This window comes from Pteropus medius, unplaced genomic scaffold, assembly GCF_902729225.1.
Source record: "Pteropus medius unplaced genomic scaffold, Ma_sr-lr_union100, whole genome shotgun sequence".
In the NCBI taxonomy this organism is placed as follows: domain Eukaryota; kingdom Metazoa; phylum Chordata; class Mammalia; order Chiroptera; family Pteropodidae; genus Pteropus; species Pteropus medius.
Genome location: NW_024354502.1, coordinates 1,246,509 through 1,273,260, shown reverse-complemented (window position 1 = coordinate 1,273,260; position 26,752 = coordinate 1,246,509). Strand labels below are relative to the sequence as shown.

The 26,752-nt window shown below is 48.4% G+C and overlaps 1 non-coding gene and 1 pseudogene across 45 annotated transcripts in view; one reads left to right on the top strand and one right to left on the bottom strand.

The window, feature by feature from the left end:
* The first annotated feature begins 276 nt into the window (after positions 1-276).
* The window catches only part of LOC120595694 (uncharacterized), a 237,324-nt gene continuing 210,848 nt past the window's right edge, over positions 277-26,752 (top strand). For 11 of the 45 annotated variants that reach the window (XR_005650967.1, XR_005650969.1, XR_005650965.1 and 8 more), the window contains exon 1: positions 279-505. This is a non-coding gene — a transcript (uncharacterized LOC120595694). Of the gene's footprint in view, positions 506-716; positions 1,851-23,402; positions 23,503-26,752 lie in introns of those variants that run through there. The other 34 variants (XR_005650947.1, XR_005650952.1, XR_005650954.1 and 31 more) reach the window with 10 other exon arrangements.
* LOC120595890 (uncharacterized) lies at positions 11,723-11,839 on the bottom strand (annotated as a pseudogene).

The window sequence follows — 26,752 nt, the reverse complement described above, 5'->3', positions numbered from 1 at the left end:
GCCGGCATCTCCGCGGAGTGGGCGCCGGCGCCGCAAGGACCCCCATCCCGGTGCGCAGCGCGCCCTCCCCGGCGCCCTCAGGGCCCGCCCCGCCTGCACGCGGCCGTTCGCGGCTCGGTGGCCCGCCGGACTCGGGCAGCTAGCGGCCGGGAGCGAGGGGCAGAGAGGGCCGGGCTGCGGGGAGCCGGGAGCACGGGGCGCGCGGGGGCCCGGGACGCACGCGGCGGGCCGGGCGGCGCGCGCTTCCCCTCCCCCGCGGCCCCGAGCGCGAGCCGCCGTGACGTCACGGGACGCCCGCCAGCTCCGCGCTCCGCCGGGCAGAGCGCGTGCGGCCGCCGAGCACATGGGCCCGCGGGCCGGGCCGCTCGGAGCGGCCTGGTCTGCAGGGAGCAGCGAGGGGCCGCGAGCGAGGATGGACCCCGGTACCCCCCAGAAGCCCCTCAGTGGATTTCCACGCGGAAAGGATGTTGGCGGCCCCGGTGACACGGCTTGGATCCACCTTCCAGTAAGTTAGGGTTTTCTCCTCTGCGTGTCTGAAAACTCGTTTCTGAAAAGCTTTGGGGCCTTGCGGGTCGGTATGCGCAGTGAGTTGCTGGACAGAGGAAGGGGCTTTCGGACTACGGGGGGTGTGTGTGTGTGTCTGTGTGTGTGTGTGCGCGTCTGTTAACCGTGCACTTTTCCTCATCACCAGGCTCAGGACGGGCAGGGAGTTTGGGCGTTTGGGGAGAGGGGGAGGGGAGGAGGCTGACATCAAACGCCCGAGCATAGAGAGAATTCTGGATTTTATGCACTTGATCGAGGGGCTATTACCTAATGTCTAAAAATAGACTACCTCCAATCAGTACCGGTTTGGGGTCGCAGATGTGGCTTGGAGGCCCCTTTCAGGGAAACTAGAAGTCTGTGAGCCATATGATGCTCCTTCCATCCTTTGACCATCTCCCCCCCACCCCCACCCCCACCCCACGATTTCCGAAAACTCAGCAACTCTGTTTTCTGAAACTTTCTCTGCTTTTGCATTGCATTTCCAGATTTGCTGGATGCTCCCAAAGCTTTATCACCGTAATTCTTTTTGGACTGGCTGTTGATTTAATTTTTACCCTCTCTCGGCTAACGTGCTCTTCTTTATGCCAGTGTTTGTGGTCGGGTGTAGGCTTCCAGGAAGGACAGCCATGAGGCTGCATGTGTTCGCTGTGTGGATGCACCGTGGATTTTCCTGATAGTTTGCAGGCATGGAATATTATGTTCACAGGAGCTTCTGACTTCAGGCCCTTCTAGAAGATGGGAAAAGAGAGGAAATCACTTGCGAGGGTTTTTAGGGAGAATAGGGTGAGGTTTTGGTGTTTCCTTTCTGGTCTTAGTTTTCCAGAGAGAGGCTGGCTGGCAGCCCCCTCTGAGCCACCTCACCACCACAGCTAGCCCCTGCTTTTGGAATTGTTTCCTTGCTGGAGGAAACCGTGGAGAAATGGGTGTTTGTGTGTGGAGGGTGGGCCTGGGCCCTGGGGACATGGGCACTGTATCTGCTTTACTGTTTGTTATGGGATGATGCAGGCCTGTTTTGCATACTGGCGGTGACAAGTTGAGGCTTGTTCATTTGACACAGTCCTGTGGTCACAGCGAATCTTTCTAAGGCTCCAACCGGTGAAGAAGGGGGTTGTATGGCTCCTGTGAACCCTGAGTGGAACTTCCTGAAAGATTTATTAGGAGAAAAACCTTCCTAGAAGCAGCAGAAGAACAAATTCAGAATCCCAGGCTGAGCAGAGCCTCGTGGCCGGGTCTCCACTGTGTCTTGGAGGCGAGGACGGCCTCGTGGTCTAAGGCCTTGGCGAGGAGGCCCAATGGGAATTCCACGTGTGAGTCTGGGGTTGGAAAGGCTGGGTGGGTCCAGTGCCCACTGTTTGGCTGTCCCCGATGAACCCAGAGGCTATTTGTTATGTGGGCACATTGTTGTTTTATCTGGTAGAAGGTGATTTTCTGTTGTTATTATTGCTTTACCTACTTTGAGTGTAAAATTTTGCACAAACCAGGCTTCTCTTGAAAAGTAGAAGAAATCAGTTTCTTTTTCTGATTGATCCTCCGTCCCCCCCCTCCCCCACTCTCCCATGCTTTCTGTCCCTGTCTGGAGCTGTTCTGGGCTGGAAAGAGGGAGTTTTTTTTTCTCAGCTGTGGCATATCTAACCCCCCCTGTTTGTGTGATTGCTGGTCTAAAAACCGGGTGACTATATCACCGTCCACATCCAGTCAGTAGCTTGTGCTTTTAGCTTTTTTTCTCCTGAATGGCAGGCAGGCAGGCTGGCTGAGTTGGGGAGCCCATGTCTACCATGCTCAGGGCCTTCTTCTTCACGGGGAGGGACACTGTTCTACAGCTCAGCTAAGGGGGCTCCAGGACGATAAGACACTCTTCCTTATTCCTCTTTGTGTGAAGTGTCCCTGACTTTGTTCAGACCATTGGCAGATCGACCCTTTTCTGGGAAAATGAGGACCTTGGATGGTTGGCTGGTCAGGTCCCATGGAGAGGGGTCAGCTGCTGGCCTGTTAATGACTGTTCTTCACCGCGTGGACTCCGGGGCTTTTAATTTTGGAGTTCCTTTCATAGCAGGGTGTAGACATGGCACTCTCCCTGTTTATTTTTTCCCTTCCTTTTTCCTTCCTTCCTTTTTCCTGCCTTCCTTTTTCCTTCCTTCCTTCCCTCCTTCCTTCCTCCCTTCCTTCCTCTCTCCCTTCCTTCCTATGCCGATTTGTGATCTCTTTAAGAGACCAACACCCCCACCTTTATACACCCAGTGTCTGCAGGGGCAACCAGACCCAAGATGGGAACAGAGTAATACTCTAGAATAATTTTTGCCATTGATGAACCCTGTCGATGGTCACTTCTATACCTTCCCCATATAACCTCAGAAATTCTAGGCCTTGCAGGAGAATGGTGCTAAAATGGGTTCTTTGATAGGCACCTCCTCTGTCTCTTCTGTTTTTCTGGCCCCAAGTAACTAATAACAGTAATTACTAATAACAATTACAATAATAGTCGTTCCTGTCATAACATTGAAATCAGATAGCATGTCAAGCATGTTATTTGCAATTTATGCTCTCTACGACCCCACGAGACCGTTCTAATAAAATGATGCAATGATGGAATTCTTATTGTGGGCCAACCACAGTTCTGAATGCTTTAGATGTATTATCTCATTTAATCTCCCAACAATCCTGTAAGATAGGATTATTATTATTATTATTATGGCTATTTTGCAGATGAGGAACCCTCAGCTCAGAGAGCTTAAAAATATTTCCCCCGGGGTCACACAGCTAGAGAGTGGCAGAATCATCTAGATTTGGACCAGGGCTGTACTACTCCCCGGGCCCATTCTCAGAAGTTAGACAGTGAAATTCCGAACAAGCAAAGGATGCTTCTTGCCCCGGACCAGGAGGATTGAGTGTGTTCTCTAGTCTCCCCGTTTCGCCCAGGCACAGTTAGAAAATGTATCACCTTGCATGAAAACATTGCTCACTCTGGCTGCCAGCCTGTTCTGCCTCGGTGGAGCAGGTTGCTGGCAGTGGGTCCAAGAAGCCTTGGGAGGGGGCTTCAGTGCAGGGAAAGGACTGGGGTTCTGGGAAATGGGGCCTCTGGGGCCTGAGCAGGAGCCATGGGTAGAGGTCAGAAGCCTCAGTCTTGGTGCAGATTCTATGAGTATTTGCGAAATGCTACATCCAGGCACCCTGCCTGGCTATGTGACCAGCATTTAATTGCTATGAACCTTCACAACAGATGGGAGCTAGAACTCTTTTTGCAAATGAGCACATCTCCCCCCACCCCCCACGCTCCCCCCAACCATTCTGAGTACCACCTGCTTTTGTCCTTGGTGTTTAGGTCCTGTAGTGACCCTAACAATACAAAAATTGGAGTGGCACCTCTTACCCCTATCATTAAACCCTGAAACAACGCCGGGTTATGAAACACAGTGGTCTCAGTCACTTTTTGAATTGAAGAATTCTATAGGGGTTTTCTCTTATTTTCTCTTCCTCTTTTTGGGGGGGAGTGGGGGGTGGATTATGGAGTATTGTTTTGCTGGTGCCTGGTGGGTAATCTGACCCGCAGAATTGTTTACTTGCCTCTTTTCTCTAGTTGACCATGATCTCGTTGAGAGCAGCGGCCAGCTGGGGCTTTAGTCATCTTTGCAGGTCTGGTGGCTGGCTCTGCCCTGGTACTTTATGTGATCAGGTGGCTGCCAAGAGCTGCTTTGTTTTCAAGGAAACGAGCTGTGATCAGCCTACAGTCCTTGTCTTCTTAGATGTGAAACAGCCAGACTTGGTGGGACATGGAGGGTTTGTCCCCAGGGAAAGGACGCTGAAGAAAGAGAAAGAAACCAGAAAGCAGCAGAGGCATCTGGAGATACCTCAGGAGCAGCACAGATCTTGGTTACTTTGGGGCAAGTCGTGTCACCTCCCTAAGCCTCAGTTTTCTTGTCTGTAAGTGGGGGACGATAAAGGATCAGCTTTGTAGGTTGCGGTGAGGAGGAGCTAGGGGAAGGACAGCATGCGTTTAGCCAAGTGCCTGGGCTCATAGTAATCACTCAGTAAAACTTCCCTAATATTATTACGGTTATAATTATCGGGTTTTGTTACTTCCTGTGGCTGCTCCGGAGGAGTGGTTTCTGAATAGATTTTAACGTGTAAAGGTAACATTCTGGTTACATAGCTCGTAAGGTGGCAGTGACTTTACCAGAGTTCTCTGCAAGCATCTGAAAGGAATGCCAGCTAATGTAAGTAAGAAGGAGATAAGAAACCAGGAAAGCTGCAGGAGCAGGTTGCAGAAAGGACAGAGCGGAGGGCGTCCCTCCAGTGGCATTGCCTTTGCAAGTCGCCGAAGCCGCCTCTTCCTTCGTCCGTGTCCTCAGCGGCTGCACGGAGTCCAGCACTTACTTTCTCCCTCCCAGGGATGGCGCAAAGCGCTTAGGACAGAGGAAGTCACCTCTTGAGTAAGACAGAAAAGCAATCGTTATTATTGTTTATTACTCTTCAAGACTCCCTTTTCCTGGTAAATGAGCCCCAACGAACATTTGTTACTCTGTTAAAGATCCCTTCATTGATTGATTCATTCCTTTACTAAGCAGTTGCTGTGCGCCAGGCATTGTAGGTACTGGAGGCACAGAAGAGACACAACTCCCTGCCCTCCGGAGGCTTCCGTTCTAGCCTAAGATGCACAGTGGAGGCAGGGCGGTCCCCAGAGGGAGCGGGAAGTAGTCAGAGGAGGCAAAAACCGGAGCATGGGCTCCAGTGCAAGCGGACCTGGCACCGCTGTGTTAATTGATGCAAGGTGCTTATTTAGCACAGGGCCTGGTGGCAGGTAGTTACCATATACATGGTCATTGCTGTGTCTGTTGCTATTGGGATTCTGAGTTTCCTTTGGCGCCTGACTCATGAAGTGGCAACTTGCCTTTCTCCCGTTTCCCTCCTGAGTTTTATTTTTCTATCATCTCGTTATGGACCGAATGTTTGTGTCCCTCCAAAATTTACATGTTGAAATCTTAACGTCCCAAAGGCCCCATCTCCAAATACGATCTCAATGTGATGGTATTTGGAGATGGGTCCTTTGGGAGGTGATTAGGGAGAGATGAGATCATGAGGGTGGGGTCCTCCTGAGAAGATGAGACCCCTCACGAGAGACACCAGAGAGCTTTCTTCTCTCTAGGACACAGAGAGAAGGAGGCTGTTTTATAAGCCCAAAAGAAAGGTCTCACCAGAGACCGAATTGGTTGGAACCTTGATCTTGGCCTTCCCAGCCTCTGGAACTGTAAGAAAGAATTTGCTATTGTTTAAGCTGCCCAGTCTATAATATTTTGTTATGGCAGTTTGAGCAAACCAAGGCAGTACTTCACTTGATATTCTGTATATCTGTCTTCTCTCACTAAATTGTAAACTCTATAAGGCTAGGGGCTTGCAGCAATTAATTCATTTTCATTAGTTGAACAAATATTTATTGTGTACCTCCTCTGTGCCAAGCACTGTTCTTGGTGTTGGGGATGCAGAAAGGAATATGAAAAGATTTCTGTGTTAATGGTGCTTATGTATCGCTGGGAAAGACAGATAAGGAACCGCAGACACAATAAACGAGGACAGTAAGGGTGCGTAGCGGGTAATCACTCTGTGGGAATGAGCAGAACAGGGTCAGGGGCTGCGGGGCAGGGTGGTCTGCAGTGTAAAGTTGCCTGGTCAAGGCAGGCTCCGCTGAGAGGCTGACCTTGGGGCAGCCTTGAAGGAGGTGAAGGAGTTAGTGTGGAGGGCGGTGTTTTGGGCCCTGGGGAGAGGCGGGAGAGGGGCTGAGGGCAGGAGCCAAGACAGAGGAACAGCGGAGAGAAGGGGGCGGGTGACACGCGGGGGACAGAGCAGGGTGCAGCGCCGTTTCCTAGTTTCCTACGAGGTCAGCAGGCCTTTCTACGATCTCTGCCGTGTACTTAGTAAAGTGGGGAGCGGCTGAAGGATTTTCAGTAGGAAGCCGATTTGATCTGATTTAGCTTTTGGAATGATCAGTCTGGCTGCTGTGTGGAGAACAGACTAACCCCGAGTCAGAAGCCCAGGCATCGGAGCAGTCGTGCACATGAGGCAGATGCTGGTCCAGGCCAGTAGTGGTGGATGTGGCCACAAGTAGTGGGCTTCTGGACTGTTCACCGCTGTGTCACCAAGCATCTAAAACTGTACTGTCCACTGTGGTAGCTTCTAGCCTTAGGTGGCCACTGAGCACTTGCCATGAGGCTATTCTGAATGGAGACGTACCATACATGTAGATTACACACTGGATTTCAAAGACTTAGTACCAAAAAAAGAGTGAGCTATTCCATTAATGAATTCTTTAATGTTGGTTGCATATTGAAATGAAATTTTGGATATATTGGGTTAAATATAATAATTTAATTTCGCCTGTTTCTTTAAACAATTTTCAACCTGGCTACTAGAAAGTCTAAAAGAACCCGTGGCTCATGTCTTATTGTCATCAGACAGTGTGGCTCTAGAACAATGCCTGGGACATGGTAGGCTTTCAGCGAGTCGAAGGGGTGACTGAGCGAGTGCTAGGCACAGGGAGCTCTGCAGTAAGAAACCATCCCCGCCTTCAGGAAGCTCCCAGTGCGGGCCAGTGGCAGATCATTGCTAGGATGGAGGGAAGCCGTCAGGTGTGGCCGAGGTGGGAGAGGCAAAATGGCCAAGTGGGCTGGAGGGTTGGGGGGACTCTCAAGAGCCCTTTTATTTAAATGAGCCTTGCAAACACGGGGCACTTGCCAGCTATTTTAGCCTAGGAGTGACTTCCCAGGTTTACATTTAGAAAGATGGCAAACAAATGTGGGTTTCTGGTGGGAGGTACCTGAGCTGGGGGTTGCAGACTCTTGTTGGGCAGATCTGTGACTAGGGAAATTTAAACTTTCTTCGAATGAAAGAAATACAAGCTTATCTTTAAAAACCTGGGGGAAAGTCTATAAAAGGTAACTTATTTCTTGAGTTAAATATAATCACCGTTTTATCTTTATCATTGCTTTAAAAAAACTGTAATTGTGGTATATATGTTTGCATCCTGTGTTTTCATAATTACCATTAAGCTATGGCATTCCATGCCATTTTTATTGGGTAGATTATATTTTATTTTTCGGTTCGGTGGCTGTTATTTTACTTAATCATTCTTTCAATGTGGATGCTTAGCTCATAATAGACTGTCGATATCAAGTTACATTTAAAAAAAAATAAATCCCCAGTTCTAGGATTATTGCATCAGAGCCTCTCAATATTTTAAAAGTTTTAGGTAAATATTGTGGCTCATGAGATTTGCAGCAAAGCCAAATTTGCTGTTTCCTTCTGTCTGTGATACACTGATAAGTCATTACATTTACGCATCGTGTATATTACATGCTAAGCATGTGTTTCCATACGTCATATGCACCTGTATGAGTTTTTTCTTTACTTTCATTTATTGAGCAGGTATTTATAGAATGATTATTTTATTCCAAGCACTGTTCTAGGCCTTGTGGGTATCCAGGAGCAAACATACACATAATGCAGGTGCTGGTCCAGGCTGGTAGCTGCTGATGTGGCCCCAAGTAATAGGCCAAAACAGATAAAATAGCAGTTTTGATGGATCTTATTATTTAGTGTGGGAGACAGTCAAAGAAGTAAACATACGCAAAATAACATTATTATAAGCAATATGAAAGAACATGAAATAGAATAATGTGAGAAGATTGCTTATAGGGGGTGAGGGGATTTACGCTGAAATCTTGCATTTAAGTGAGACTTGGGAGAACTTAACCAGAGAAGGAGAAAAGAATAAACGAAAGGAAAAGAAGGATAAATATGATGATACATTAATGAAAAAAAGCACATCTAAGCTAAAAAAAAAAAAAGAAAAAAAAAGTTAGAATAATAAAGAATAGTTCCCAAAAGTCAATAACAAAAAGTCAACAACCGCATAGCAAAGTAAGTAAAAGACATGAGCAAGCAGTTCTCAAAAGAGGAAAGCAAAATGCATGGGACATGTGACAGATTCTGAATCTCGCCAACAAAGGTTTGTTGTGGTCTGCTTTATATGCAGTTGAATTTCCCTTCTCTAGTGTACAGTGCTAGGCGTTTTGATAAATGCATACAGCTGTGTCACATAGTCTTGGAATCATCACTATCACCCATCACTCATTTCCATCACGCCCCATCCTCCCCTCTTGACCGTTTGTGGTCAGTCTCCTTCCCCACTTCTAACAACCGCTGATTTGTTTTCTGACCTTACAGTTTTGCCCTTTTCATATAAATGGAATCGTACAGTATGAAGCCCTTAAGTCTGGTTTCTGTCACTTGGCATCTGCCCGATTCTTCCATGTTATGGCGTGTATCAGTAGTTTGGTCGTTTTGATGGCTGAGGATTTGATACACAGCTGTTTCTTTACCCATCCTCCCGTTGAAGGGCATTTGGGTTGTTTCTAGGGGGTACATTTTCGTATTTTAAAATGTGCCCAAAATAGGAATTCTGATTCAAGTCTTGGCGAGGCTGGTGACAAAATCCCCACTCAGCTAGCGAGTGTGTGAGGTCGTTTGACTGATTGGCAGCATGCAGTAAAATGAAAAGCACATGTCTAGCCCGCTCCTAGGTAAACTTGAGAATTCATAGCTCATGCTCTGTGTTACTTAAGGATACTTAGAGGACGTGGTTCCATAGTGTAGCGGCTAGCACGTCTGCTTTACACGCAGAAGGTCCTGGGTTCATGCCCCAGTGGAGCTACGGTCCATGGTCTAGAGTCATGTCACCCTGAACAAGCCGGATGTCTGATCTTGGAAGCTAAGCAGGGTTGGGGCTGGTTAGTACTTGAATGGGAGACCACCTAGGAAGACCAGGTGCTGTAGGAATAAATAATAATGATGATGATAATAATAATAATGATGAAAAGGATACTTAGGGATGGATGTGAGTGCCTACAAAATGGGCTGGAAGGATCTAGATCAAACTCACTATCATCATCTGGGCAAAGAGGAGGGAATGGGGCTGGTGGTGAGGCTCAAAGTTTACCTTACCGTTACTGCTCTTTAGAAGAATATATATAATTACATATGTCACTTACACATTTTAAAAACATATGGAAAGGAAAGCAGACTGGGAGTGCACGTGGCAGCATGCTCATTGTTGTAAGTTCTAGGCTCTTTAAATTTCTCATGAGGGTAGTTCGAGGGAAGGGTATACGGGCCCTACAGAGCAGCGTGGGTGCAGGACCCAGAGCAGGAAAACGTATCACAAGACTCCTGTGGCGGAGTGGAGTGACGATCCAGCGGCCAGAGACACAGGACGGGGTCCAGGGTGGGCAGGTGCCAGGCGGTGGAGGGCCATAAGTGCTTTATGAGCCGCTAAGTGACCTTTTTGCTGGGTAGATGGTGGATTGGATGATGAACAGTGGAAGCCGGAGGCCTGATTAGCGGCTGTATTGCAGCAAACTCGAAGAGTGACCTGACCCTGGCTGTCACAGTGGAGAGGGAGAGAAGACAGATTCAACGGCATTTATTTTGGAGATAGAAAGGACTTGTGCTTGGAAGGCAAAGTTGGAGGGGTTTCAGGTGGGCCTGTGAGATAGCCAGGGGACCTTCCAGACCCAGCAGAGGTGCTCGGACGTTACCCATCAGGCGATGGGGAGCTACAGGTGGTTTCTGATAGGGGCAGGGACGAGATAAGAGTGGCATTTCAGAGAGATCCATCTACACGTGGTGTCGCTGGTCTGGAGTCTGAAGAACATTCTAGTTAATGTAGCCAAGAGTGCACCAGTTACCCTCTTGCTGGATGGTTGACTTTTGCCATTTTTCAAAAGGAAATAGGAAGAAGCAAAGGTCCTCAGTGTGGAAAGCCCCCTGGAGTTTATGGAAGAGCAGCTGTAGGAACAGAGGCCCTTCCGGCATTTATTGTGACAGGGTTATTCCATTGTCCCACTTAAGTAATGATTCATTCAGCCGGGGCCAGGGGCAGCCTTGGGATCACTTCAGCCAATCTTCTCACTTAGAGATTTCAGAAAGAGATCACTCCTACGTCGTGGTACATTACTTTCTACAAAACAGACAATTGCATTTGGTCCGCGAAAAGCCCAGGAGGCGACGGCCGGAACGTCCTGGCCTGGTGTACACGCCGAGCACCGTGGGAATCGTAGCTTCCTGCAGCCTCTGTGCCTCCAGGTGCCTCTGTGTTCCCGTTCCCTCCTACAGGGCTGCCTTTGCCTTGGGACAGCTGGGAGGAGAGAGCTTCCCAGACTTGTTCCCTGGGAATAGGAGGGGAGCCTGGAGGCTGCTGCCCTTGGCCTTTGCTCTGTGCAGAGGTCCGGGCGGCCTCGGCCTCTCCTGTCCTCTCGCCAGGCCTTGAGGTTGGCAGACAGCAGAATCCTTCCTTGTCATATCTCTAGACATTCTGAACGTGCTTTCTCCATCAGAGACATTCCTCACATACTTATTCCATTAAAAAGGAAAAGGGTGGTTTTTTTTTTTTGGTTTGTTTTGTTTTTTTAAGTGAGGGGTGCTGAAGTAAAGGGGAGATCACTGTTTCAGTGACTGTAACATACAGAAATTGTCTTGGCAGCCATGGATTAGATAGCGCGGTAAGGGTTTCACGTTTTGTACCTGAAGGATTCCTGACACCCTTGACCGTGATTATGCAACTAACTATCTCGTCTTTGGTCCAGCAGTAAGATCTGACATCACAGGCGCCAGAACCCCACTCCTGGGACTACCAGAGTCCCTCAGGCAGCTCCTGGCTATCTCCCTGTTCCCACTCCCGCCCCCCTCCTGGCAGGAGTGAGTGAGCTTTTAAAGGGGCAAAACTAGATCCTGAAACTCAATGACTTAAAAGCTTTTAATGGCTTCCCATTATTAGTTCAAGTACCTGCTGCATAATAGGCCTTTAGTAAGTATTGATTGAATTGTCCAGTGAACATGAAAGTGAATGGTGGAGCTGGGATAAGGACCTGGCCTCACGGACCCTAAAGGCTGAGTGCTTTCCATTGGTGGGCTTCGATCAGAAAGGAGGCTGTTCTGTTTGGTCAGGGGCAGCTGGAGAACATGGAGCTTGAATAATGTTGAAAGGTTGGACGATGTGATTCCTTTATTTTATTTTTTATTTTTATTTATTTTTTATTTTTTAACTTTTTTAGGCGAGGCAACCCTTGGTTGACCTCACAGATTGCAAGGACCTTGTCAGTTTACAATCCTTTATTTTTTATTTTATTTTTTATGCCTACAGCACCTGGACTTCCTAGGTGGTCTCCCATCCCAGTACTAACCAGACCCGACCCTGCTTAGCTTCAGAGATCAGACGGGATGGGGCTTGTTCAGGGTCGCATGCGTAGACAAGATGTGACTCCTTTAGAGGACTGGTGTCTGCAGATTCACGTCTAAGGTTTCTCGTCTCACATGGGGAGGGAAGCAGCCAGCCGGGGAAATGGGACAAGTTTCAGTCCCTTTCCCCACTTTCTCTCCTAACTAACTCCTACTTATGCTTTATGTTGTAGCTTAGGGGTCACCTCCTCCAGGAAGCTTTCTTTCTTCCTCCCAAGCCTCTTGTGACCATCTGCTCCAAGCACCCTGCGTGGGTTATCACAGCTTACTCCACAGTGTATTGTGTTGCAACCATGAGTTCCTGTCAGGGCTTGCAAACTCCTCTGTTTGGGAGGATGAGCAGATCCTGTAAATGCACCAGGTGGGCCCAGAAGAATGCAGTGGGAAATATGGGGACTGACAAACAACTGGTCCCCTCTCTGGGGGGGAGGGGCAGCTGTTCTTAGATCCAGCCCCTCCTCCTCCTCTTCCCTCCCCTCCCCCTTTCTCATGCCAGAAAGTAGAGCCAGTGTTGCCAAAGCTTCCACCTTTTAAAGAGAAGCCAGATATGTTTTTTTTTTTTTTGAAATGTAACTCTCCTGTTTTCAAATGTTTCAATTCAGATTTTTATGGAACACTAGCCGGCCAAACAAAATACATACGGGCCAGGTGCGGCCCCCCGTACAGCAATTTGCAGCCCTTGCGTATGGCTGTCTCTCTCCCATGGTCAAGCTCCTCCAGAGTGAGGTGCGTTTTTGTGCCCCGAGCACCTAGTCCTGAGCTGGCATATTGGGCACATCATGGCAGGCGCTCCCCGCTTAAATCTTTGCTGACTCGAATGCTTTACCTGCATATACAGTATGAACGATTTTTTTCCCCCTTTTTGCATATAATGTTCTGAAGAGCTTTTTCAGTCCCTTGTATGCTTTTGGGATTGGCTGTGTGTGCCTGGAAAAGTAATAATATTCTGAGATTCCAGAATGTTCTTTTCCTTTTCCTCTTCCTTTTCCACCCCCTCAATACATGTTGTCTTTTTTTTTTTTTCTTGAGGAGGCCAGCCCTCCTGTATCCTGCCTTGCTCATAAGGTGTTGGTGGGCTGTGCCTGAGCAGCTCTGGTTTCCATGCTCCCCGACTTTTGCCCACCCAGTTGGTCAGCCATTGCGGATTGCGTCGGGGGAACAAGCATGAGTTCAGGTTTCTCTTCGTTTACAGTGAGCTATCACTGCAAAACTGCTGAAAGAAACAAACATCCCCTGGTGAAAGCCCAGGCCATCTCATGCGTTTCCCATCTCGCGATCTTTCTGAGCCTCATGGAGGGAGAATGCAATTTGGGCGTGGCTGCTCGGGGCCTGTAGGAGCTTAATATGCGCCCGGAACTGTGTGAGGCTCTGGGGAGGTTAAAAAAAAAAAGCGACTCTGGATTTTATAGTTTGGAAGATCCAGTCCTTGCCTTAGAGATGCAGAGTAATAGCAAAAAAGCACTGAGATGATGATAAGCATCGGTGGCATTACAACACAGCACAGTGTTATTAATAACTGTGATCAAGGGGCATACACAAGTGATTCTGTGTTTAATTTGGGGTGAGGCTGCCACACTCTATTCCACGACAGCCGCATCATTTCACATCTCCACTAGCAATGCACAAGGGTTCCTGTTTCTCCACATCCTCACCAGCACCTGCTATGTTCTTTTAAAAAAAAAAAAAAAATTAATAGCCATCCTAATAAGTACGAAGTGGTATCTCATAGTGGTTTTGATGTGCATTTCACTATCGACTAGTGATGTTGAGCATCTTTCCAGGTGCTTATTGGCCAGTTGTACCGCCTCTTTGAAGAACGTTTTGTTGTTGTAGTTGACGTGTAGTAGTTCTTTATGCGTTCTGGATAGTAATACCTTTTCAGGTATATGATTGGCAAATATTTTGTCCCATTCTGTAGGTTCTCTTTTCACTCTCTTGAAAGTATCCTTTGATGTACAGGAGTTTTTAATTTTGACGAAGTCCAACTGCACTGTTTTGTTGTTTTGTTTGTTTGTTCGTTTGTTTGTTGTTGTTGCTGCTGGTATGAGGCACAGGCATTGTGTGAAACTCAGCCAGGGCCACCTAGCCAGAGGTGGCGGAGTGCACGCCCTGACCACTGCTGGAGCGCCCCGAGTCCTCATCCTTCGGATTCCAGCGGCCAGCGTCTACCCTAGGCGGACGTCTCGGCTCAGCTCTGAGGTGTGCTATCTCACCCATCTCCTCAGCAAGGTTATCAGGTGGATGCTCTTACCTCACTTCCCAGCAGTGGCGGGGAACACCCAGCGCTCCGGTACCTGGCAAAGGTTTGCCCAGGGCAGGTGTTTACTTGCTGATGCTACAGTCAGCAGCGTGGCGGGGTCATAGCGGCCCCACCCTGGACATTCTGACATACCACATCACCTTCGAAGGCCTTTTTAGGAGTTGTGCTTCTCGCGGAAGAAATGACTAGCAAACAGTTTTTGATGTGACTAAATTGGTGAACGGATTTCGTGTAGCTTCAACGGTTAGTCCATGATATTCTACTGATAGCTACAAAAGAATAGACTAATTTATATAGGCTAATCATGAGGCATAGTAGTAAATAGACACCCGAGAACCCTCCCTCCTCCCTGCTTAGTAACTAGAATTTGACCGATAGTCGTTAGTTGAACTGCATCTTCTTTCTAGTCTCCCCACACCCCCATCCCTCAGTGCCCTCTCCCGGAGATGATTGCTGTCCCGAATTTTGGTGTTTATGATGTCCTTGCTTAAAATTTTCTTCTTCCTATATACCTAAGTGTCCCTAAATACTATATTTACCCTATTTTATTTTTGAGCTTTATAAAAATTCCGTACCGAATGCAGCTTTCTTTCCTACTTAGCATCATGCTGATAAGTCCACGTCCACGTATGCCACTGTGGTCTGTCCGCCCGCCCCTCCCCGCCCCCCGCTCCCCCGCGGTAATCCATTCCGTTGTGTGAACAGACCACAGCTTATCCGTTCTTCAGGGACCTGTGAGTGGTTGGCAGTTTTTTTTCCTTTTTGGCCACACAGACAGGGCTGCTGGGAGCACTCTTGTACACCTGGTCACACGTGCCAGAGGTTCTGGCCAGGGTGCTGGGGCCTGGTGCTACTTTTAGATTCTCCCTGGATCATAGATTCTCAGAATTGCAAGGGACTACTTTGGCCAAGCGGTTCGCCCTCATCAGTAGTCTTGGGTGGTGCTGAAGTTCCTGGAGTTCTATGGCCAGGGATTCCCTCCTGCCTTCGCCTCATTCTGTTACTTAGTTCACTGTGCAATGAACTGAACTTCCTGCCTCCGTTTCCTCAGCCGTGAACTGAGGATAAAAGTCCAGGTCGTTGTGAGGTTTAAATGAGATAGTGCGTGCAACGGGATGCACTTGGGGCCAGGGTGATGATGAGCACCGAATAAATGCTCCCTGCTGCTGGCGTTCCTCCCGTTGGTATGTAAGGATGACTTCTACCTGCCCGAGACTGATGCTGAGGCAGAAACTGATGTCCAGGAGAGGGGCAGAGACTCGGACAAGGTCACACAGTGGCAGCGGTGGCATTGGAATGCTGGAAACAGCCCCAGGCCAGTTTACTCTTTCTTCAGAGCAGGCCCAGGATTCTAGGCGGGTTGGCAGTGCAGCCAGAGGGACCACTGCACTCCGCCAGGTGACCTTGACCTACGCTGGGGCTTTCTCTCTCTTCCTGTGCTCTTCTGCCGTGGAGGTGTGTTTAAGCTTGCTCACAGTTTAGATGCCCCCCAGCCAGGTCTAATAGAATGGGCTCCCAGGAGGCCCCACCTGCCCTGGCTGCCTCTGTGAAGAGTAAATAGCCGGGAATTGCTGTGCTGCTGCATGCCTGCCTCACATTCCAGCCCTCAGGCCCAAAGTATGAGAAGAGGGCAGGCGGGTCTCTAACAGGAAAAGGGTTGTTTCTTCAGCAAGATTCATTCATTCATTCCTTGAAGCAGACCCAGAGCCTGGGCTTTTTACCACCTGGGGTTCTGCCTGGTGTTTTGAACCATTTTGCTACTTGGCAGCGGAGACCACCAAGAGCCCCAAATAGCTGTTCACATGTGTTAGACGCCTAGAGACACAGAAAGCATCATGGACAAGAGTTGAGGCTTCTAGTTCACACCTCCTCGGTGTGAGTTCTACTTCTGCCTTCAAAAGTCTCAGATCTCCAGGAAGGGACCTCCTGAGCCTCAGTTTCCTCATATGAAGAACTAAAAGTGAATGGTGCCTACTAGATGCTTTGTTATGGGGATTGGATGAGATTTTGTGCATTAACAGCTTCTCCCAGAGCCTGCATATAGTAGGTGCTCAGTAAGCACTGGTTGGTAATATTCAGCCGTCCTGTGAGCTCGGAGCAGGCTCCCTAGCATGGGCCTCATCACAACAGGGGCTCAGAAAATAAGTTTTGAGTGAGCGAGGGAGTTTAGTGCTTTCCAGTTTGAAATACTCATTTCTGCGCGTTGCTTCATTTTTTAAGTTCCTCACATTGGAGTCCTGGCATCCGTGCAAAATAACGCTACTCATGGACCTTGACGTCGTCATCTGTAAACTCCCGTTAGTCCGCATGTAAATAGCCTGTGTACCAGCCCTGTTCCAGGCACTCTTAATCTGTATATTTAATCCTTACAAGTGGCCTGTGTCGTCGGTATTAATTTCATCGTTTTACAGACAGGGCAATTGAGGCAGAGAGGTGAGTGACTATCTAAGGTAACAGCTAATTGGTAGCAGGGCCAGAGCCAAAAGTTGAAGCCCGGAGCCTAATTTTAGGATCTATGTGTCTTCACTGGTATGCTCACCTGTCTACTGAGGGCTCCAGGTAGTTGACTGAGGGGTGCAATGAGGAAGAGCTGGGGGCATTTGGGAGAAATTCATTAATGTCAGTCCCTGCCCAGTGCAGAGCAGTAGGGGGAAGTCCCCCAAGGTGAGCCGAAGCCGTAGAAGTAGGATTAAAACTCAGATGCCCCTTTGTTCTTACAACTGCAGATCATATCAGGTCCTATCTGGCAGCTGCGAGGATCCTCCGCATTCTTTCGTCCTTCTGGAATGTCGCTGGATGGAGTATGGTTCTAAGGGGAGGGCTGAGCATTTTGGGTTTGGAACTCTGCCTTTTTTAGAGATGTTTGTGGCCTGGTCGCTCCCTTGGGTTTTGTCTCGAGCCCCCAGTTCAGCTGAGAAATGCTGCTTCACGTCCAGTCATCACCCCTCCTATAGATGGGACCAGAGGTGGGAAGGAGACGCCTGTGTGCGGGATGAGGCTTAATTGGGGAGAGAGAGGGGATTAGCAAGCAGCAGGCTCATTTCATTTACTGGGGCCGGGCCAAATACGCACTCCCTCCCAGCCAAGAAACTGATAGCTGCAAAGCTGTGCCCTCCCCACTGCCCTAGATTGACAGTGTACTTTTTGTTGTTGGAGTAAGTAAATTATGCTTTTTAAGGATGAGAAGAATGTCTCCCAGCTGTTGAGCAACCGGTTTAAACTTCCAGATGTTCCTCTCTGCCCAGGAAGCTGAGAAGGGTGCATGATTGGGTCTCTTTAAAACTTGATGCACAGACAGCTGATTACATTTTAGTGACTTGACTGTGATCCCCAGGGGAGCTGTATGTAGTATTTTCCTCTAGGGAAGGAAGCACCCAATCGCTAGCTGTAAGTGAAAACAAGTGAATTGGATTTACAGGCAGGAGGCCTGAGTTCTGGTTCCTGCTGGCTGTGTGACTCTGGGCTGAGCAGATGACCTCTCTGAGCCTCATTTTCTGAAACGTTCAACTTTTTTAACAACTAGAGGAAGCATTGTTGTCTGGTATAACCTGAAAGGGGCTATTTAGATGTTAACTCTTATCATCAGTCAAAGGAACTGTATCTGACAATGGAAGAAGACAGAGATTAAGTCCATCTTCATTTATTTTCTTTAAGTTTTAACATTAAAAAAAAAGTCACCCATTCCCCCATTCTCTCCCCTTTGGCTTGTTCTCTATGAGTCCTTACGAGTTGATGTTTCTGTTTATTCGTTTGTTTTTTTACAGTCCACATATAAGTGAAATCAGTTTTTATCTTTCTCTGACTTATTTCACATAGCATAATATCCTCTAGTTCCATTCATGCGAAAGGCAAAGTTTCCTTCTTTTTTATGGTTGGGTAATATTCTTTGTATATATCCACCACTTCTTTATCCATTCGTCTGTCAATGGACACCTAGGCCGTTTCTATATCTTGGTTATTGTAAATAATGCTGCACCATCCTCACTTTTAATGTAGGAATACGGAGGCCCGGAGAGGTTGGGGTTTATTCAAGCTGTAGCTGGGCCTATGCTGTCCAGTCTCATAGCCAGTATGTGGCTAGTGAGCACTTGAAATGTGGAAACCTTGAACTGAAATGTGCTGTGAGTATAAAACGTACACTAGATTTCCAGCTCTTAGTACAAAAAAGAGAATGAAAGTCTCTTTAGTAATTGTTTATATTGATTACATGTTGACATGATAAGATTTAGACAGATTAAATAAAATACATTAAAATAAATTTCACCTGTTTGTTATTATTTATTAATGTGACTACTAGAAATTTTAAAATTATATGTCTTGCATTATATTTCTATTTGACAGTGCCATGCTAGACTGTGACACAAATAAGTGTCGGGCTTCAGAGTTGTGCAGTGTACAACCTACACAACCGTGTGCGGCAGGCCTGCCAGGTCTGGACCAGACTGCTGGGTGTCCGCCTGGCTCTACCAGTCATTAGTTGTGTGGTATTGGTTAAGCTGTTTAACTTATCTGAGCTGCTGTCGTTCTGTCTGTAAAATTGTAATGGTACTTACTTCATAGAGTCGTTGTAAGGTTTACATGAAATAATGTATATAAAGGCCTTAGAATACTGTCCAACCCATTTTAAGAACTCAGCAAGTCTTGATTTTAATTGTTACCATAGTGGCTGTTGTTTTTTAGCACCTGGAGGCACAAAGATGGAAGGACCCCCAGTCTGCGGGGAACCAGAAAGGGAAAGAAACCAAATCAAAATGCAGCGATTGTTACAGGGTGTACACGCATCTGGGCAAATGAGGGCGCATCCTTAGAAGCGGAACTGCCGACCTTGTTGGCCAGACGGGAGCTGGAAGGGCATTGCAGGCAGGTGGAAAAGTACCTGCACAGCTCAGACAGGTGGGAGCTGGGCTCAGTCTGGGAACCACAGGAGTTGTTTTCCTGAGCAAAGTGCACCGGTAGGAAAGGAACCCAAGTTAAAAGAGGCTGGAGCTGTGCATGGAGCCCACCCTGGGGACTTTCTACATGCAGAGACAGGGCAGAATTTTGAGCCAGAGAGTGACATGACCGGATCTGGGGATCAGGGTGTTCCTGCTTTGAGCAGGATGTATTGGAGAGAGGGCCAGAAGCCAGAGCAAGGAGGCCACGATAAGGAAGAATGGCATTTCAAAAGCCCATGTGGTCTGTTTTTGTTGTTGTTGTTAAAGTTAAAAGCCTTTATATTCACAGTGGTCCGTACAGTGTGACACTTATCCGTCATCCCTTCCCAGCTTATCTCCGTGAGGCACTTGGAGTGACGCGCACCTACGAGTTGATTCAGCTTGATGGGGATTTGGGTTTGTGCCAGGTCGTTGGGAAAGCTTGCTCCCAACAGGCTACGGGCCTGTCCCCCTGACAGCTGACTTCATACAGGAGAGAGAGGGATGTGGGCATTAAGGCAGGAAGCACTTGCTCATAGTCTGTTTGAATTCAGAGTCTAACGCCTTTTTAAAAGAATTAGGTTTTAAATCGGAATAATGCACGCACATATTTAAAATCAAATGGGAAAGGTTTATATGGAAGAGCAGACTCCCAGCCCCCTTCCCACCTGCCCTTAGTCCTCTTCCCAGAGTGAGGGGGCAGGGGGAGCGTGGGTGGAGGTAGGTCAGTATCTGTAAGTAACAGTCCGGGTGGCCTAGCTCTGCACCCGGGGTCCTCCCCTGCATCCTGACTCATACTTGCTGAGGTATCAGTGTGACTGCTCTTCCCTCTTCCACCTCCCTTTCTCTGAAATCTGTATTTTCACATTGGCAAGGTGTGTAACATATTCTCTCCCACGTCCATAACGAAGACTTCTGTGCTTTATCTGCAGGATTTGTTCTAAAAGTTGCAACATTGGGAAACAGCATTTCGGTGATGATGCGTGCAGATGGCTCCCCTGCACATCCAAGCATAGACATTGACTATGTTTCTTTTCTGGACAGCTGTCTGTCTGCCCTGGGATTTCGAATGCCCTCCTCCTCTCTTGAGCTATTTGGCTTTATCCCGAGAGTAGCTGCTTTTTGAACTCGCTGTTCCATCAAGCCCCCGCCCCCTGCCCTGTTTCTCAGATCACCCTCCCCAAGTGATCACACCCCCAAGCCTCCTGCTCCCTAGTAGTCTGGTTACTGCTGACCTGCCATGGTGTTGACAAATCCTGGGCTTCCCTTTCTCGGCTCTCCACGGCTCTTCTGGCCTTGACTCACTTTTTACTAGGTTTCCCCATTAATCTCTTTCTAAGTTCATGCCTTTATTTTGCAGGATCGTGTAACCGGTTTAGGGGCATAATCTGAAAACTCAGTAAATTCATCTCGATCTCCTATTCCACCTGTTGGTCATTTTATCCAGGAGCGTGGGTCATCATTTCTTTCAAATAATGCTTATTTTTATAAGGAAGTTTTCTTTTTAGAAATATTAAAATTTGGCAAATGTTAAGAGTATAAGAAAGACAATACTAAAAACACATTTTGCTGATTTTTCTTTTTTCTTTGCATATTTCTTTCACATTTGAATCAGCTCACGTCGACAGTTTTATTGGATTTTCTCTTAAGATAATGAAAGTATTTCCAGGTAGTATTAAAAGCAGGCTTCTACGTATCATTTCTAATGCAGTGTAACATTGCATTCTTCCGGTTGCCGTGAAAGTTTGCCATTTTCCCAATTTTGCCTGTAATTTTGAATATGAAGGATATTTCCTATATTTTTCTCTCATAACTAGGGCTGAGATAAGTGTTTTTGTATGTGTGTGTATGTGTGTGTGTGTGTGTGCACCAATAAACCTACTTCCATGTTTCACATTGCCTTAGGATAGATTTCTGGAAGTAGAATAACCAAGGCAAAAGTTGTAGACATTTTCGAGGCCCTTGATCCATATTAAGTTGCTTCCCCGTTTGGTTTTGCCAAATCGCAGCCACAAGATGACAGCCAGTGTTTCCCCTGTATGCAGCTGCCTTCTTGGGAAGCTTGGTTTCTGAAGTCATGGGTCTTATTGAGAAGAAGCAGGTAGCTCTTCAGCGTGTGTCATGGTTTCTCATTATGATTTTGGGTTCCACTTAAACACTACACTTTGATGCTCTGTAGGACTGCAGTGACGTTCATGCCCTGAGGTTTGCCTTGGCTGAGTGGAGAGAATCCTGGCCTGGGCCTGAGGACCGATCCCTGTCAGTCTCACCTAAGTCTAAGAGATCTTTGGAAGGTAACTCTGCTTCTGTCAACCTTGCTTTCTCACGGGTTAGCGATAGATCATGCCACCTCTTTTAGGGTTGGTGGACGGAGAAATGAGCTAATATAAATCTGACCTATAAGGAGAGCACTGCCATATTCCATTTGGGGGATGCTTTAGTGGAAATCAAAGGCACTGGTCTTGGATGCAAAACCAAAGGGTTCAGGTTCTGACTTTGACACATTTGCCTAGATATGTGTTCCCTGTAGTCGCTCGGCTTCACTGGGGATAAATACGTGTGTCGTCTGGCTTGCAGCTCTTCCCTGCTATATGTGTCTCCCAAAACAATGACAAGGGAGAAATGCGTTTGCATCCTATTTGCCTACCACTTACCAGCTATGGGACCCAGCTATGGACAAGGAGCTTGTTCTTGGACCTCAGTTTCTTTTCCTATGAAATAGAATAATAAACCGGGCCTGATCTCCTAAGGTAGTTGTGAAGGTTGGAAGAGACGGTGCCTGTGACTTGCTTGGCCCAGCGCCTGTCCTGGGGAGGGCTCAGGAGAGGTTGTGTGTTGGTAGCCGACCCGACAGGTCCCCAGAGTTGAGTGAGACCACCCTCTGGGTTAGCTTCTCAAGCCGGTTGCCAGTGGCTTTTGGCAGGTAGGTTTATAGTTGGGACTCTTGAGGGTCAGAAGGGGCCTCATTTAAGCTTGTCATTAGACAGATGACAGAGTCGAGTTCCAAATGGTGAGTAGTTCTTTTGGAACTTTCTCACTGTTCCCATTCGTGTGTCGAAAGTCTGTCTGTCTCTCTCTCTCTCACACAACACACACACACACACACACACACACACACACACACACACAATCACAGACTAGGTCTGGAAGGTGCACAAAGGAAATGGTGATAGTGGCTGCTGCTGAGCAGGACGATTCGGTCCTTCTCGGAGCAGAGGGAAGCTTAGCAGGGACTGCGTGACTCGTCATCCTCTTGGAAAATTTTACCACGTGCGTGTATGTCTCAAATGAATAAGAAACAAGTTTTTAAAAATCCACCAGATAGTAAAAGATCTTTGAATGCCATTGCACTGGCTTCCTGCTGCGTTAATCAGAAGCCCCAGGAGTCTTCAGAAATCTCTGTTTATAGCCATCCACCTGAACCCATGTCCTGTGGCTGCAGGAACAGAGGGCTTTCTTCCCCCACACGGACCATCTCCCACCCCCTCGCTGGCCTCCCTTTTTACCTTCTGGAATCTGCCAACCTGAGTGCTGGGTCCTAGACACCCATCCCCTGGTCCCCCGGCAGCTGACCGCCCCTCTTTTCTGCCCACTGGGGTGGCCTGTATGGCAGAGTCCTGGGCCCGACTGAGTGGGCCTGAGGCTGGAGGCCTTGGCCTCCTCCTGTCCAGCCGCCTTCTCAGTCCAGGCGCCTCTCAGAGCAAAAGGAAGAGCCTGTGCAGCCTGTCCCCCGCCCTCCTTTGAACCAAGGCCCGTTCCAAGCATTTCAGGGCTGCTCTGCCTGTGGGGAGGGGCTGAGCCGCCCCCCGCCCTGGGCCCGTGCGTGGAGCTGGTGGCTCCCTGGAACCACATTTTCTCCCCTTCCTTTCTAGCATGTGGGGTGGATCCCCTGCCTACCCCAGACCAGGGGTCTCAGGGGCCGTTCGAGTGGAGATCTGCACGGAGGTCTCACTCTGTGGCCTCAGGCCTCCGCAGGGGCAGGAGCCTGAGACCACTCTCTGCCTCCCTCCTGGGAGCCTTTGATCTTTATCCTGGCCAGAGCCCCCTCCCTCCTCTCCCTCTGCCCCCGTCTCACAGCCCCTTGAGCCAGGCTGTTGTTGGCTCTGCCCTTGAGAGGCCATCGAGTTCCATGAGGAGCAGTTTTTTCCTACTCAGTGACCAATTCAGGAAACAGTAGTTTATAGGCCCACTTTTCGTTTTTCTATTTAAAATGAAAATAGTCTTGTTGACCCTATGGCTGGGGGGGTTGGGCAGGGAGTGGTGTAGCCCGTTGCTGCTCGGACTGGCCGCCTCATGAGCGAGAAGGCCATGATGAAGAAGGGCCGGTGCTTTCTGGCCCTTCCCACGTGGGCATATTTCAGCAGAGCAGAGACAGCTTGCTCCTCTCTTCATTTTCAAAACAGATCCCAGGCCAAGGGCTGCTTCTGTCTGTGCGGTTCCTTCTTGACCTTGAGGGAAGTGGATGCGGCATTCCTGAGGGAGAGGCTGCAAGGTCCTGGGAAGGTAAGACTTGTTGATACAACAGCAGCAGCAGCAACAACAACAACGAACAGCAGCAGCAACAGAAGCAGCAGCCATAGCAGCCACACAGCGTGGGGCTTTTATTTTTCTCCCAGACGTGAAGCCTGGTGGCTTCTCTTCCGGTCAGCCTGGCAGGGCAAGCCCTGGGTGTTTGCATTTCTCCTTGGCCAGGGAAGTATTTTGAAATTTAAATGATAAAGCAAACAAGCCCTGTTTTCACCGAAGCTTTAGAAAACTTGCGTGAAACGTCTCCACCGGTGGTCTGGGGAGCCACGATGGGCCAACTTTCCCTTTCAAGGTAGGGAGAGAGGGACGTTGAGGACAGTCCATCCACAGGGAGTAAACGACTGCATTCATCTTGATTAAGTTCAGTGAATTAGCGAAAGGGCGATGCATGCCCACCAGACTCACCCTTTTATGTGTGTGCTTGTGGCCAATTTGTCTTTGCTCGGAATGGAAAGCTGACAAGATGGGCTATTTTTTCCTGTTCAAAATAATTACATGCCAGCTGCTGTTCCAAGTTCTGCTCCTCAACCAGTTAAAGATTTTTGGATCTTTTGCCCAGGCTGCCTATTCAGAAGGTAAGCTCGTTAGCATCAGAGCCAAGTGTAATAATAATGTTTTAGGTCAGGGACGACAAAGGACTCTGTGATGAGAAAAAAAAATAATTATTGCATATGGCATATAATGAAACCTTGTAAATATATATATAGGAGATGAGGTGGTTTCAGCAAAAAAAAAAAAAAAAAAAAAAAAAAAATTATGTTACAACTGCAGAATTCAGCTTCCTTCCACCTTGAAGTTTCTTCTTAGAAGCCGTTGGTGGCCTCTGACTCTCCTGCTGGTATCTAGAGCTTCCCAGAAACCCTTCGTGACAAGAGCTGCCAGAGGCCTTATTTAAGCAAATAGGACTTTCAGGTGTTGCTTTTCAGGCCTCTTACTTGTATATTTATTTATTATTTTTTGCATTTGTTCTATAAAAAGAGGGTGACTGCGTAGGCCCGTGTAAATAACCTATTTTCCGGAGTCCAGCCGGGTTTGGATCTCAGCTCTGCCACTTGCTTGCTAGCTGTGTGAACTTGAGCAAAGAGTCATCTGTTTCCCATCTGTACAGTGGGGACAAGAATTCTGCCTTTGACGGGTTGGGGCACGGATGGGAGAGAATATTTATGAGACGCCGTATTAGTTTCTTAAGGCTGCCGGACCAAATCGTTACACAGTGGGCGGTTTACAGCAATACATGTTCATTCTCTCACCGTTCTGGAGGCCAGAAGTCCAAAATCAAGATGTCAGCACGGCCGTGTTCTCTCCAAAGGCCCTGGGGTAGAAATCTGTCCTTGCCTCTTCGAGCTTCTGGTGGCTGCTGGCTCTTGGCGTTCCTTGGCTCATTGTTGCGTCATACCAAGTCCTGCTTCCATCATTACTCTGTCTACTCCCTGTGTGTCTCGGTGTCCTTGCTTCTCCTCATAAGGACACCAGTCACTGGATTTAGGGCCTACCCTAATCCAGTATGACCTTATCCTAACAAATTACTCTGCAAAGACCCTATTTTCCAAGTAAGGTCACATTCTGGGGTGCTGGGGACACGTGGATTTTGGGGAGGGGGACATTCAACCTAGTAGCATATTATGGCAGGTGACATCCTAGCAGATGACAGCATTTAGTATGTTTATGATTGTCATTTATCGGAGGTATGGATAGATATTTCTCAAATAAGATGGGAATGAGCCTGCATTTGAAGAAAAGAAGGAGGGCCCGATGGCAGAAGTCGGGTGGGGCGGTGCTGTGGATTGGTGGATGGAGAGCAGGCAGGACAGCATCAAGCGCCAGGCAGTGAGGAGGGGTGGAGCATGGGGCTGGGGAGGCCATGTCGCTTTATTACAGGGGAGAATGCTGTTGGCCTGGTCAGGGTGGTGGCCAAGCAAGTGGAGAGAAGAGGGTGCATTCTATATTCTGTGATTCTTTGTTTGTCCTTTTGGGGCCACTTTGGGCCCTGGTCTCTGCTGTGTCCCCATAGATGATGAGTGACGCTTAGGTTGAGAGGAAGGAGGAGAAAACAATGCTTCGGAGTCTGTGAGGCAAGTCTAACCCCAAGGCCTATGAAGTGAATCGTTTTTTTATGGCCTCTGCACACAAGTCCTGGCTCTGTCATCTGCCGGTCGCATGTAATCCCCTGGGCCCTGCCGAGCCCAAGGGAATCAATGGGCTGGTGCCACAAGGGTTGTCGAAAGATTAGTTAGATTCCACAGGTCAGTTTTGGTCAATAGCAGGCATTCCGTAATCCTTTCCGCCTCAGGACAGTCCTGCCCCAGGATGGCCTACATTCTTTTCCTGAAGCTGGAATGCAGCTGCAGTGACAGTGGCTTCAGGGGAGTGAGTGCCCCCGCCCCCCTCCAGCCCTCTGCTCCAGCCCTCTGGCAAGCAATGCCATTTCCCTTCTATTTGCTCAGACTTGTCCCCTCCCATCTTCCGGAACCTGGCCAGAGCCAGCCTCAGCCAGGGCAAGTGGACATCAACCCCATGGACAGATTTTTTTTCTAGAAACTGCCTCGTGGATTTCAGCATCTTGGCTGCAGGGCTTTGGGTCCATCTGGCTGGAGAGATATAAAGACAGTCCAGGGGAATATTATGTTATTTAATATTATCAATAATCTGATCTACTGCTTCTCAAACTTTAGTGGATGTCAGAAACACCTAGAGGGCTTGTTCAAACCCCGATTGCTGACCCGGCATCCAGAGGTTTAGGGCAAGGCATGAGAATCGGATCTCTAACAAGCTCACAGGTGACACCAAAATCAAGGACCTGTGTCTCATTTTGAGTACCAGAGTCTAGTCCATTCTCCCTCCAAAGTCTCCTCTCCGCCTCCAGTCTTTCACTGCCCATGTGTAGCATCTGCCTAACTGGTCTGTCTGCTTCCTCCAAGGCCCCCTTATGACCCGTTCTATGTACATGAACCAGTGGAGCCCTGGAACGACCCCTACTTCAATCCTTCCCAGGCTTCTCATTGCAACTCCCTGCTCAGATGAAATCCCGAGCAGCCTGACCCTGCCTGTCTCCCAGCCTCAACTAGTTGCCCTCCCACCCAGCCCCCCGGTCTTGAGTTAGTCCCTTATGCCCTATTCCACATGTCACAGGACCTTTGCACTTGGTCCTTCCTCCTGGGACACTCTTCTTCCAGCTTCTTGAAAGGCTCGTCCTTCCTCACCCCAACTTTAGTCACCTCCTTAGATC